The sequence below is a fragment of the Carcharodon carcharias genome, chromosome 1 (assembly GCF_017639515.1).
Source record: "Carcharodon carcharias isolate sCarCar2 chromosome 1, sCarCar2.pri, whole genome shotgun sequence".
In the NCBI taxonomy this organism is placed as follows: Eukaryota; Metazoa; Chordata; class Chondrichthyes; order Lamniformes; family Lamnidae; genus Carcharodon; species Carcharodon carcharias.
In genome coordinates, this window is record NC_054467.1 from 37,844,052 (window position 1) to 37,859,214 (window position 15,163).

The following is a 15,163-nucleotide window of genomic DNA, read 5'->3' on the forward strand; positions in this document are numbered from 1 at the left end:
TTGGTGTGGGAGAAATGGGTTCCGATTCATGGGGCACTGGCACCATGGGGAAGGAGAGAGCTGTTCTGTTAAGACGGGCTTCATTTGAACCATGCTGGGGCCAGTGTCCTGGCGAATAGTATAACTAGGATTGTAGATAGGGCTTTAAACTAATTAGTTTTGGGGGAGGGTTCAATTGAAGGGAAGTTTCGAAAATCAAAAATAATCGAGAGCAGAGGTGCAGGGTAATGAAGAGGCAAATGAAAATCAAAGTGTGACAGGAAGGGGCAGAAAATATAAGCAGAAGAGTGCAGCAGAAACTAGAACCAGAATGAGTAATAATGGTAAAAAGTCAAAGCTTAAGGCTGTTTATCTGAATGCATGCAGCATTTGTAACAAAGTAGATGAGTTGATGGCACAAATAGAAATAAATGGATATTACTTGATAGCTATTACAGAGACATGGTTGCAGGGTGACCAAGACTGGGAAATCAATATTCAAGGGCATTTGATGTTCCAGAAAAATAGGCAAAAACGAATAGGAGGTGTGGTAACTTTGTTAATAAAGGAAAGTATCAGCGCGATGGTGAGTAGTGATATAGGTGCAATCGATCGTGATGTGGAGTCAGTTTGGGTGGAAATAAGGAATATCAAGGGGAAGAAGTCACGGGTGGGAGTCACGAAGAGTTGCCTCACTGTAGGGTAAAGTATAAATCGGGAAATAATGGAGGCATGTAAGAAGGGCGCTAGAATTGTCATGGGTGATTTTAATCTGCAAATTGACTGGACAAATCAGATTGGCAGGGGTAACATGGAAGATGAATTTGCAGAATGCACCAGGGATTGTTTCTTAGAGCAATATGTTGCAGAACCTACCCAGGAACAGGTTAATTTAGATCGAGTAATGTGTAATGTGGTGGGATTAATAAGAGATATTGTAGTTAAGGATCCTCTAGGGGGTAGCGATCACAACATGGCAGAATTTCAAATTCAGTTTGAGAGCGAGCAACTCGGATCTCAAACCAGTGTCCTCAACTTAAATAAGGGCAATTACAGAGGTATGAAGAAAGAGTTGTCTAAAGTGGGCTGGGAAAATAGACTAAGGGGAAGGTCAGTAGATGAGTAGCGGCAGACATTTAAGCAGATATTTCATAACACTCAGCAAAAATTTATCCTGGTCAAAAAGAAGGACTTGATGAGAAGGATGAACTACCCGTGGTTGACCCGTGGTCAAGGAGAGTATCCAATCAAAAACTAAGGCATACAAAGCAGCGAAAACTAGTTGTAGACCAGAGGATTGGGAATTTTTTAGGATCCAGCAGCGGATGACCACAAAGCTAATAGGGAGAAAATTAATTATGAAAGTAAATTGGCACAAAATATAAAACAAACAGCAAGAGCTTCTGCAGGTATATAAAAAGAAAGAGAGTAGCTAAAGTTAGCGTGGAACCCTTGGAGGATGCGACTGGGGAATTGATAATGCTGAACAGGGAAATGGCAGATAATTTAAATTAATATTTTGCATCGGTCTTCATCTTGGAGGACACTATGAACATTCCAAAGATATCAGATTAGTAAGGAGCTAATGGGAAGAAAGATCTTGTAATAGTCTCTATCACAAGGGACAAAGATTTTGAGAAACTAATGGGACTAAAGGTAGACAAGTCACCAGAACCTGATGGCCTGTATCCAAGGGTTTTAAAGGAAGTGGCTGCAGAGAGAGTAAAGGCATTGGTCGAAATATTCCAGAACTCACTGGGAGGGTCCCAGCGGATTGGAAAACCATTAATGTCATGTCCCTGTTTAAGAGGGAGGGAGACAAAAAGCAGGAAACTATAGGCCAGTCAGCCTAACATCTTTTGTTGCGAAAACGCTAGAGTCCATTATTAAGGAGGATATAGCAGGACATGTAGAACAGCTTAGCACAATCAAACAGAGTCAACATAGTTTTGTGAAAGGGAAATCATGTTTGACAAATTTGCTGGAGTTCTTTGAGGATATAACAAGCAGAATTGATAAAGGGGAACTGGTAGATGTAGGGTTTTTTTTTATATAATCTTCAGAATTGTCGACTTGAACTGAGTTGGTGTACTTGGTGACCGCTTTGGTGCCTTCGGAGATGGCGTGTTTGGCCAATTCCCCCGGCAGCATGAGGCGGACGGCGCTCTGGATCTCCCGGGCCGAGATGGTGCGGCGCTTGTTGTAGTGAATGAGGTGCGACGCCTCGGAGGCGATGCGCTGGAAAATGTCGATAACGAAGGAATTCATAACACTCATGGCCTTGGACGAGATCCTGGTGGAAGGGTGGACCTGGGTGAACACCCTGTACACGTAAATGGAATAGCTCTGCTTGCGAAATTTTCTCCGCTTCTTAGGCGGCTTCTTGGTGACTTTAATCAGCGACTGTTTCGACGCCTTACGGGACGCACCGTCCTTTGTCGCAGCCGCCAAGTCAGGCATTGCACTCAACTCGGGCCAACACAAATCACCTAGATGTAGGGTATTATTGCACAAGATATTGCTCATGGTATTGGGGGTAATGTATTAGCATGGATTGAGAATTGGCTAACACACAGAAGACAGAGAATTGGGATTAATGGGCATGTTGTGATGAGGACATTATGAATCTGCAAGGTTGAGTGAGTAGGCAAAAACTTGGCAGATGGAGTTTAATGTAGGAAAGTGTGAGGTCATGCACTTTGGTAGGAAAAATCAAAAGGCAGACTATTATTTAAATGGAGAAAGACTCCAAAAAAGTGCAGCACTGAGGGATGTGGGTGTTCTTGTGCATGAAACACAAAAAGTTAGCATGCAGGTACAGCAATTAATTAAGAAAGCAAATGGAATTTTGGCCTGTATTGCTAGTGGGTTGGAGTTTAAAAGTAGGGAAATCTTGTAACAACTGTACAGGGTGTTGATGAGGGCACACCTGGAGTACTGTGTATTGTTTTGGTCCCTGTATTTAAGAAAGGATATACTGGCATTGGAGGCAGCTCAAAGGGGATTCACTAAGATGATTTCAGGGATGAAAGCGTTGATTTATCAAGAATGGCTAAACAGGTCAGGCCTTTATTCATTAGAAGGATGAGGGGTGATCTTACTGAAGCGTACAAGATTCTGAGGGAGTTTGATAGAGTAGATATTGAGAAGATGTTTCCCCTAGTGGGGGAATTGCAAACTAGGAGACATAGTTACAGAATAAGGGGACACCGTTTAAAACTGAGATGTGAAGGAATTTCTTCTCTCAGAGGGTACTGAATGTTTGGAATTCTCTAGCCCAGAGAGTTGTAGAGACTAGATCACTGAAAGTATTTAAAGAGGAGGTAGATAGTTTTTTGAAATATCGGGGAGTTGAGGGCTATGAGGAGCTGGCACGAAAGAGGAGTTGAAGTCTGGGGCAGATCAGCCATGATCTTATTGAATAGTAGGGCTGTCTTGAGGGGCAGAATGACCTACTCCTGTTCCTATTTCTTACATTCTTATGTTATGTTTAAACTGTAACTATAAATTGAAGTTTTTTTCAGTCTTAGTTTTAAACAAGTTCACTGCTTGAGGTAGCTGCAGTTAGTTAATCAGAAAACTAGTTAGAACTGGTTCCCTAGCCAGTAGTGTCTGACTCAATTCACTGGAATCTGAGCTAGTATAAATACAGGAGCTGAAGCCTATGCACAAAATAAGTCACATTTTGGTGGCAGCTGGAGTCTGAGTGCAGCAAGGCAATATGCTTAAATCTTGGAATTTGGTAAGAGAGGGAATTAGGTGCAGTGAGGGAGGAGGTGTGTCTGGATTTTTACAAAAAAGGAGTGGCCCAAGAAAGAGAGGTGGAGATAAGACCCAAGAGCTGAAGCCAGGAGACATTAATTAGATATGCAGGTTGGTGAGTTTTTAAAGTTTTCTAAACTGGGGAAGTATTTTAAGTTGGTATTGGAGTGGTAGGTGGGAGCATGTGGGAGCTAGTGGATACCTATGTGATCTATGAGAATCACATCTGTAGCAAGTGTCCTCAGCTCAAGGAACTTTGGTTCAGAGCTGATGAGCTAAAGTCCAAGCTTTGGACATTGCAATGCATCATGGAGAGGAAATGTTATCTGAATTCTTTGATTCAGGAGGCATTCTTTGTTTCCTTTAGGCTATGTATTTCAGATTTGGTCCTGGTTAGTGACTGTAAGAGAGGCAGGTGGAAGCAACAGTGGGGGAGCCTCAAACCTTGCATTTGCCCACCAGCTTCAATGTTCTTGCAGCTTGTGTAGACACTGCAGGAACTCCAAGGAGGATGAGCAAACTGACCACAGCACTGTGGTGCAGGGGGCTATTCAATTCAGGGGAGCAAAAAGGAATGCAGTAGGCACAGTGCAATTAGGGGCCTGGACACTGTTCGCTGAGACTGTGAGTCACTAAAGCTCTTTTGGCTGCCCAATGCCAGAGTTAATGGCATCTCCTCAGGGCTGGAGAGGAACCTGGATTATGAGGGGAGGGATCCAGTTGTTGTGGTCCAGGTGGGTACCAAAGACATAGGTGAGACTAAGAAAGAGATTCTGCTGAGGGTGTATGAGCAGCTAGGAATTAAAATAAAAAGCAGAACCGAAAAGGTAATAATCTCTTGATTACTGCCTGAGCCGCAAGCAAAATTGGCACAGGCTAAATAAGATCACAGAGTTGAATCCGTGGCTCAGCAATTGGTGTTGAAGAATGGGTTTTCATTCCTGGAGCACTTGCACAGTACTGGTGAAAGAGGGAGTTATACTATAGGGATGGCCTTCGCCTGAACTGCTCTGGGATCTGTGTGCTGGTGAATCATATAACTAGTGCTGTAGACAGGTCATTAAAGTAAATAGTGAGAGGGTGGGTTCACGTGAGGTGAGATTTCAAATGTTAAAGAGAAAGGACAAGGTAATAATGCAGATTAATGAGCTGGGTAATGGTAACAGAAAGTGACAGTATGTAGAAACAAAAGAGCGCACCAGAAACTAAGGTCAAAATATGGTGAAATAGCGAAAAGACAGAATTAAAGGCTCTTTATCTGAATGCATGCAGCATTTGTATTTGCAACAACATGGATGAATTGACAGCACAAACAGAAATAAATGAGTATGATATGATAGCCATTACAGAGACATGATTGCAAAGTGGGCACAGCTGGGACCTGACAATTCAATGGTATTTAACATTTCAGAAGGACAGGAAGAATGGAAAAGGAGGTAAGACAGCTCTGTTAATAAAGGATGAGATCAGTACATGGTGAGAAATTATCTTGTTTTCTTTATTCTTCCATGGGATTTGGGCGTCACTGGTAAGGCCAGCATTTTTTTGCCACCCCTAATTGCCCTTGAACTGAGTGGCTTGCTAGGCCATTTCAGAGTCAACCACATTATTGTGGATCTGGAGTCACATGTAGGTCAGACCGGGTAAGGATGGCAGATTTCCTTTCCTGAAGGACATTAGTGAACCAGGTGGGTTTGTACAGCAAGCAATGATGGTTTCCATGGTCACTATTACTGAGACTAGGTTTCAATTCTGGATTTATTGATTGAATTTAAATTTCACCAGCTGCCATGGCTGCTTCAGAGGATCAAAACGGAAAAGCAGTTTGGGTGGAGATAAGGAATATCAAAGGAAAGAAGTCATTAGTGGAGGGAACAGCTTATAGGCCCCTGACAGTACTACACTGCAGGACAGAGTATACTTCAAGAAAAAATGGGGTCTTGTAAGAAAGATACTGCAGTAATCGTGGGGAGATTTTAATCTTCATTAATATGAATATCTAGTTCATGGTTCATGTTTCTTAGAATATATCTTTTAATTTTAGAATCTAACTTGTAGTTTTCAGAATTAAAGTTTTATCTCTTGAAAATTGGGAAATGCAACATAAAGAACCTGGGAGGTTGTTACACTTAAAAGGTCAAAATGGAAGAGATAGAGCATTAAACAGCAGATGGAGAAACTGAAACAATGCATGATCTAACTGAAAACAGAAACTGAAAATGGAAACAGGAAAAGGAAACATAGGAAAAAAACTGACCTGCCCCATTTCTAAGGAAACAAAAGCTGAACCTGACGTTTGGAACCAAAACTCTGGGCAGACTGAAACTGGTGGAGGCTGTATAAAGGGATGCAGAGCAATCAAAATAGTGGTTGCAGTTTGGAATTGATGTGTGCAGTTTGAGAAGATAGCCAAAGTAAATTATAATTAGATTGGCTTGCATTGTAAGCAGAGTGAAAAACTAACTTCATCATTCACCATGTGGAAGGCGGGCAGGAATTAATCTTGGTTTGAATTTTGTGAGGGACAGAAGCTTGAACGTTGCCTAAATTGAAAATAGTGGAAGAATCTACAGTGGTCCTCACTGAGTCTTTGGAAAGAGGAAGTAACCAGCAGATTAGCAATTAGAAGTATTGGAAATGTAACCAGAACAAGAGACTGGGGCAACCACATTCAAAAGATGGAAATTAAATGTTTAACTCCAAAAATACCCAGAGCTGAAAAGAATTAAAGTAATCTCCAGAGGACTGTGGCACACTTGTGTGTGGTTCCTACAGAAGTGAATGACTTTAAGATTGATCTGTCTTTTGAGAGACTTGTTGGTGGAAGAGGTAAATCTGACTAAATAACATATGAAGTTATAAACCATATTGTTAAGTTAATAGTGCTTGTTCTGTTTAAGTGTTTTATATACAATAAAGTTTGTGTTTTTGTTTAAAAATGTGAAATTTTGAGACGTATTGGTTAAAACGAGGTGTTCGTATTTCTCTTTAAATGGTAACGGTCCCTAACCAGATCATATCATACAGAGTGGGCACATCGCATTGGCAAAGGTAGCTGGAGGATGAGTTCATAGAATGTATTCGGGACAGTTTCTTAGAACGGTATATCCTGGAACCAACTATGAAAAGGATATATAGATATATAATATAGATTAGGCCTGATAATGTCTAATGAGACAGATTACTTTATTGGCTCTCATATAGGATCCTCTAGGTAAGAGTAATCATAACATGATAGCATTTCACATTCAGTTTGAGAGTGAAAGGTTTTGGCCTGAAACCTGATCTTAAATAATAAGTATTAAATAAAGGCAATTACAAGGGTATGAAGATAGAGTTGGCTAAAGTGGAATGGAAAAATAAGTTAAAAGGTAAGACTGTAGAGAAGCAGTGGCAGAGATATATTCCATTGAGAAGGAGTGACTCTATGAAAAGAATACCAACCATGACTAAGGAAATTAAAGGTATCAAATTGAAAGGAAAGATGTACAATGCTGCAAAGAAACAAGATTGGGAGAATTTTAGAATCCAGCAAAGGGTGACTAAAGAAAAGTAAAGAGGGAGAAACTGGAATATGAGATCAAAGTAGTAAGAATGTAAAATCAGGGTAAAAACCTCAAGTATATAAAAAGGAAAAGAGTAGCAAGAGTAGTTGGTCCTTTAGAGGGTGAGACTGCGAATTAATAATGGGAAACAAGGAAATGGAGAGACTTTGAACAAGTGTTTTGTAACTGTCTTCACAGTAGAAGACATTAAAAAGCATCCCTAGAATAGCAGAAAAGCAGGGGCAAAAGGGAGGGAGGAACTAAAAATAATCATTGTTAAAGAAAAGATACTAGAAAATCTAATTGGACTAAAGGCTACAAAGTCCCCTGGACCTTCTGGCCAGCATCCTAGTGTCTTAAAGGGAGTTGCTGCAGAGATAATTGATGCATTGATTGTAATCTTGCAAAATTTCCTAGATTCTGGAGATGTTTCCTTTCTTGAGGAAATCAACAACTAAGGGGCACAATTTAAAAATAAGGGGTCTCCCATTTAAGATGGAGATTAGGAGAAATTTTTGCTCTCAGAGGGCCAGTAGTCTTTGGAATACTGCTCCACATAGAGCATTGGAGGCGGAGTCATTGAATATATTCAAGTTTTGAGTTAGATTTTTCATCAACAAGGGAGCCAAGGGATCAATGGTTATGGAGGGCAGGCAGGAAAATGGAGTGAGAGCCACAATCAGATCAGCCATGATCTTATTGAATTGTGGACCAGACTCAAGGGGCCAAGTGGTCTATTCCTCCTCCTATTTCTTATGATCTTAATGTCTCTGCCAATTGTTTGTTTCCCATTCTAATTTCTTCCTTCTGTGCCTCTAAGAGACCCATGCTTACTTTCACAAATCTCTTCATTTTTCCATACCTATAGAGGCTTTTAAAATCTGTTGTTATGTCTCTTGCTAGTTTACTCTCATATTATAATTTTTCTTTACCAATTCCTTGGCCATCTTTTGCTGAATTCTAAAATCCTCAAGCTAACTATTCTTTTTAGCAATGTTATAGGCCCCTTTCCTTCAATTTAATATCTTTAACTTCTCTTGCTTGCCAAAGTGGGACCACTTTTCTCCTAGGATTTTTACTCTTTAAGGGAATTATATATTTGTTGCAAATTATAAATGAATTCTTAAATGTATGACATTGCGTGTCTACCATACCTTTTAATTTAGTTTCTCAATCTGCCTTAGCCAACTTCGTCCATATTTAAGACCCGAGTTTTATACTCAATTGAATCACTCTCAACCTCAGTATATATTCTATCATATTACATTCACTTGAGTCTTATTTACTTCAAGGTTATTAATTCACCCATTTTCATTGCACAATATTATATTTTAAAAAGGCTGTTCCCTAGTTCGTTCCTTGACATACTAATCAATAAAACCTATTTGTATGCATTCCACGAACTCATCTTCCACACTATTACTACAAATTTGGTTTGTTCAGTTTATATGAATAGAAATGTCCCCCATATAATACAACTGTATTACCCTTGTTACACCCATCTCTAATTTCCCAATGTAATTTCCCAATTTATACCCTGCCCAACATTAGCACTACTGTGAGGGGACCTCTAAATTAGTCCCAACAATGTGCTTTGTCCATTGTTATTTCTAAACTCCACCCAATTTGATTTGACCTCTTAATTTTCCAAGCCCAGATCTTTTATCAGGGTTACTCACACCCCCATATCAATTCCATCCATCTCTTCTGAAAGTCAAGTATCCATTGCTCCATAATGTTTATTGGAGCAAACCCATGTATTAGTATTTTTGCTATTAATTAATCAAATGCCATGTTTATAAGACATGAAAGAGATCATAAACTGTTTAAATCATTCCTTACTTTTTTTTGCTTATTTAAAAAGTGGACATGGCTGAACCAAAAGATGACTGCTACAGGTCATATGATTCATAAGTTGACTACAGTTTCTGGAAATTTCCAACAACAGTTGCAGGACAAAAGCTCAACCCTCATCCTTGTGGAATCTCACACCTCTCATTTTGAGGACACATTACAATCAATGAAACCAGAGACCAGCAGATGACCTGTCTCCCCATCAAAACTAGTTATACCTGCAGGGGTGCTAATAGCCACTATCTATGTCCTAAGGTGAACAATGGATTTTGACCAGAGATATAGGCCAGAATTTTGCATTTGGTGTATGGGCTTGGTGGGCATGGGTAGGGGCAGTCAGGGACCAACCACTGCTCACAATCAGCTCCCAAACATGATTTCATGTGGACAGGCCATTTAAGGCACGACATGCGTGGATCACGAGCGATAGCGCTGAACATGGAGCTGCCTCAGACAGATCGAAGCGCTTTTTAAAAAAACTAGTATTGACATGAGATGAGACATGTTTTTAATGGCAAAAGAAATTTTTATTAATTTGCAATAGCTTTTGGAAACCTCATCCGGCTAGTGGATGATGTTTCCTAAAAAATATAAAGGCTGCTGAGCCTTTCCGCCTGCCCACCAACCGTAAGGTTGGATGGGCTGTGTAAAATTCAACTTAATTACCTTATTAATTGCCTTAATTTCACCAAATGAAATATTGTGTGAGTTCACGGCGATGTCGGGCGCACGCCCACACGCCGAATGTAAAATTCTGGCTATAGAAACCGCTTGTTGGCTTGCAACTGGATCATTAATTGGCAACATTACATGGCCTAAGCTTCTGGCCTTTGGAAAGTTTTACTATTACATTTCTAGACTTGCAACTCAACCTGCTGTTTAACCTCCAGCCTGCAGGACTCCAGGCTGACCAACAGCCTGCATCAAGTCCAAACCTCCTCGAAGCGTGTTCATCTGAAAGATTCCTGTCATCGCCTGCTGAACAGGCCATGTCTCTGAATGCTAACCTCATCTTGCTGCATCGCCATCAACTTTACAGGAATTCTACAACTCCTACTTCAGCTAGCTGAATCCACCTGAACTGTAACTCCTCCATGAAGTTATTGAACTCTGACTTCGTGGACTCCAGCAATCACGTGAACTGATATACATATCTGTGGTTCTTTTCTTTTTAAGTTACTCATAGTTGTAAAAACTCATTTTTCTTATCTTATTATGTGCTCGTGCACATATATGAAGTTGTGACCATTCCTTGGGTTTGAATGTGTGAATAAACCATATTTCTGATTTAATCCTGAAGACAGTTTACTGCGAATCACTTTAAAAATTGACATCATAAACCAAGGGTTTGGGGAAACACGCCACAGCCTATTTCAAAAATTAAAACACCTCTGCTTAAAGGCAGACAGTGAGAAAAATAAAGAAGTTCATGTTTGCCTCTCTCCCCTGTCCATAACATTATTTTTTGCGAATGTTATGCACTGTCAAATAAAATGCCTTTAGTTTTACCGTTTTTGCTTTTTAACATTTTATGCCGCTACTGAAAGTTGGGGCAGAATTTTCCCGTTGGTGGGCAGGGGCAGGCCCCACACGCCAACGCATAAAATGATGCTCAGTGACATCAGGCATGCGTCCCAACGTCACCTTGCACTATTGTGATACTTCAGAAGACGGGCGCGCTATCAGTTCGGATGCGCGCCCGCCATTAATTAACAGGCCAGTTAAGGCCCTTGAGGCAGCAATTGAATACGATTTTTCACAGCCCGTGTGATCTTCAGATGTCACATGGGCGCAATGGGCAGGCGGGTAGGAGAGATTTGTATAAACCTCATCCACAGGTGGGATAAGAGGGATGAGTGGGGTCGCGCATGTGATCTTTCAGGTATTTAAATGTGAAAGTTACTTATACTTGCCCGTGTGAGCAGGAATACTTCAAAACTCATACCAGCTGCTTGGACAGGAGTAAAAGCCTTGGTCAGGACTCGACAGTAAAGATCAATTTTGGGGCCTGCAGCTTTCAGGAAGCCTCCCTTAAGCCTGGGAATGGGAGTTCCACTGGAGGCACCTCCTCTGTGGAGGAAGGGAGGGCCAGAAGGGGGAGGAGGCCAGGAGTTCATATTCAGCCTCCAGGGGAGCCACCTTTGGGAGGTCAGGCACAGGCACAAGGGGGGGCAGGGCTAACAAGAAGTCCAAGGCAGAAGGGACTGCAGAAAACACCACTATCCTGCTACCAGGGTATACAGGCGGCAAAGCAGCTACCTCAATATGTCTGAGGTCCAGTACCGAAGGAGGCTCCGTCCTTCAAGGGAGACAGTCACCTCCATTTGTCAGGTGATTGGGCCTGAGATCTCTGCAAACTGTGTGGATGGACACCCCATGCCAGTCGCTCTAAAGGTCACAACTGCCCTCAAATTCTATGTCTCCGGCTCTTTCCAGGGGTCGTGGGTGATCTCTGTGGAGTCTCCCAATCAGCTCTCCGCCCTTGTATCAAGCAGGTTCAGGCATGCATTGACTTTCATCCACTACCGCTGGGATGAGGCTAGCCAGACAGAGCGAGCCAGAGGCTTCACAGCAATTGCTGGCTTCCCCCGCGTCCAGGGTGCAATCGACTGCACGCATGTGGCCATCAAAGTGCCAGCAGATGAGCCCAGCACCTTCATCAACAGGAAGGGCTTCCACTCCATGAACGTGCGGATAGTGTGTGATCACAGGATGCTGATTCTACAAGTCTGTGCAAGGTACCCAGGCAGCTCCCACAACGCCTACATCCTCAGACACTCCCAGGTGCCCAGGCTCTTCAGAGCTCCAGCCTGTCTGCATGGTTGGCTGCTGGGTGACAACCGTCATGACGCCTCTCTAACATCCAAGAACAGTAGCTGAGCAACGGTACAATAGAAGTCACGCCTCCACAAGGGCTGTGGTGGAGTGAACCATCGGTCTCCTCAAGCTGTGCTTCCGATGCCTGGACCGTTCAGGGGGCGCACTCCAGAACCCCCCAGATTGTGTGTTGCTGATAGTGGTTGCATGCTGCGCTCTCCACAATCTAGCTCTGGAAAGGGGCGACACAGTGGATGAGAAAGACGTGCTTCAGTTGCTTCGGATGCACATAATGAGTCCAGCTGTGAGTCCGAGGATGAGTACTTACCAGAGAATGCTGAGGAGGTCGTTGCTGACCCGGGCATACTCCAGGGAGGTAGGGACTCCCGGGAGGCTTTAATCCAAAGAACCTTCAGCTAGCCCACCACAGATGGACCTTCAACACACGTCAGGGCTGCAGGTTCCATACTTGATTCCTGAGTGCTAAATCTGCCTGGATAGAAAAAATTAACTAAAGCTCTTGCCAATAAAGCTCAGTGTCAAACAAGTCATTCATAACATCATGGGTTCCCGGCCACCTGCAGAAGTAAGGAATCACCCTAAGGCATGGCAACGTGTCAAAATTTATTGAGGGAACAAATGTAACTTCATAAACCAAAAAAAGTGTTAGACCTCACACCAAGTCTTCAATAAACTACTATGGGCCAACATAAAAGTGCCAGTGAGAAACCCGTGGTGTGTCTAATGTGCCTTAAATTTACGCTTTTGGGTGCTACATCTATGTGCTGTTGCCTTGCTGGCACTGGCATCTGAGACAGCCTGCTTGCTTTGCTGTCCTGTTGGCCTCGATGACCTTGGCGGACGTCCTCTGCCCCTTGGAGCCTTTGATGGCTCTGCCTGGGAGGGAGCAGCCAGTTTCACAGCTGGTTTTCCCGTCGCCCCAGAATCATCAGATGCCCTGGTCACTGGCAGTGGGGCGGAGGAGCTGCTGCTGTCATCTGGAGCGACTTGAGATGAGCCCGCAGTGATGACAGGCAGCTGCTGCGCTGACATGAGGTCGCTTTGGACCTCCCTGCTCACCGTGGATGGATGGGCACCGAGCTGGGAAACTTGAGATCAATGCCGCTGTGAGGACTTGTAGGTCTGAGCGCAACTCCAAAAGGCCCTGATTGTTCTCCTGGGGGAGCCTTTCCAAGAGAGTCGCCACTCCCTCCATGGAGGAAGCATGGCGCTCAGCCATGAGGCTCATTGCATCGGTGATGCTCCACATGGGCTCCTCAATCAGGGGCACCATGCCACACATAGCGTCATGTATCTCTGCCAGATTATCCCGCATACCCTACTGCACTTCCAGTGTTCGCTGCCTCAGAGATGGCTCCAGGGGCACACCATCAGCCATTGACTGAGCATGTACCTGGTCCCCAGCAGTCCTCCAATTGCTGGCACCCTGGGCACTCTCTGTCTCTGCCCGCACCTCAAGTGAGTGTGAAGTGCACTCACCAATGTGCCCCAGAACACTAGTCGAAGATCTAACTCTCACCAAGGTGCTAGTATCTGCGCTGGTGCCTGCCTGGCTGAGATGGTGTGACTCTGGTGAGTGGATTTCCTTTGGGCCCTCAGGTGTGAGAGGTGGACCCTCTGCCCCCTCCTCCCGGCCCTGCTCCGGTAATGCTGAAAGGAAGAAAGAGGACATTTGATTAGTTACAGTGCAGGCAATGTCAACTTACATGCTGCTCCCCCGGATCATTATGCGCACATCCTTCATGATCAATGCTCAACCCATGTTGCAAACTTCAATCACTGAGCATTCAGCACTGCCATGGCTGCTGGGACACACATGGCGACCTGAGTACTTGCCAAACATACCTCCCCATGTCACCCCAGCCTCACCGACACCAGTGGACCTGGGGGCATGGCACCTCTCCAGATCCATGGCCTGCTGCTCTAAGATGTTAGGGTAGCCAACTGGGCCTGGCCTCTGCCAGTCCACATCCTTTATGTGGAATTGTGCGCCGCCTTCTCCTGAAAAGGAGAGAAGAGCATTGATTAGTCCAGCCTGTACCTGAATTCCCATCGCATCCTTCCAACCCAGCCAAATTGGGACACTGCAGGGCTCTAGTTCTTTGTCACCCTGCAGCTGCCGCACACTCACCCAAAGAAGCCAGGGCTGACCCCACCCCCACCAACCTCCCGCCATTGCCCAAATGCTGCCTCCTTCACATGTGGCACCACAAACAGTTACTTTGCTAAGCAATGAGGCACAAGCACGTGGAGCGCAAGGGCCAGCAGATGGATTGGTGCCCCACCAACTGGAAGCTCCCCTCCCAACATGTTAGGACCCTGACTTCAACATGCTTCACTGTTCCAACACTCTGCCTAGGTGCAGACCCTTGACTTTCATCCCCATTCTATACTCATATCCACACATGCTGTGGATCCAGAACACATCCTAGCTCATCCCTCTCAGAGTGAACTAGGCATGGGCAATCGCTGCTGGCATACCCAGCAAGGGCTCCATGCCATGAAGGATTCAATGACGTTACTGTACTCAGAGTTGCCGGGGTTTGCGGGGAAGGGGGGTGCACAGCTGGGGGGGAAAAGCTAATGGCTGCATTAAGTGACCTGAGGCAACATGGCACTCATCCTTCCTGAGTGCAGGAGGCCGTTGAATCTTTTGCAGCACTGGGCCCATGTGCACTGCAGCACATCATGGGAGCTGACACTCTCAGCCACATCCCCCCACGCGCAATTGGTCAGGTGAGGAGGCCGCCACCTCCCATCCCTCGGAAAAGGGACCTCCCGCCGCGCTGCCATCTCCTCCAGGAGGGCAGCTAGGCACTCGTTGGAGAAACAAGAAGCACACTGCCCCGATGGCCTACACTCTGGCCTGTCCTGCCCCGATGGCCTACCCTCCGGCCTGGCCTGCCCTGATGGCCTACCCTCCGGCCTGGCCTGCCCCAGTGACCTACCCTCCGGACTTGCATCATGCACATTGCCCCTCTGATATGCTCTTTTCCTGGCCATTCTGAGCAGCCTTGCAAAGGCTGCCAGGCCTTCATTTAAACAGGTCACTGGGTCGCCATTGGACCTGGCGGTCCGTGCACGTCTGCCACCGCAAGCCCACTCCCGCTATCCTCGGGAGTCATGAACTATGCTGGGCGGGGCCTTAATTGTCCTGCACGTATTAAATGGCGGCGCGAGCCCGA

General features: G+C 44.6%; 1 long non-coding RNA gene across 1 annotated transcript in view; it reads left to right on the forward strand.

Moving 5' to 3' along the window:
* The window catches only part of LOC121292510, a 30,431-nt gene extending 20,012 nt beyond the window's left edge, over positions 1–10,419 (forward strand). The window contains exons 2-3 of the long non-coding RNA XR_005946282.1: positions 9,151–9,395; positions 10,031–10,419. This is a non-coding gene — a long non-coding RNA (uncharacterized LOC121292510). The remainder of the gene's footprint in view (positions 1–9,150; positions 9,396–10,030) is intronic.
* Positions 10,420–15,163: the final 4,744 nt, after the last annotated feature.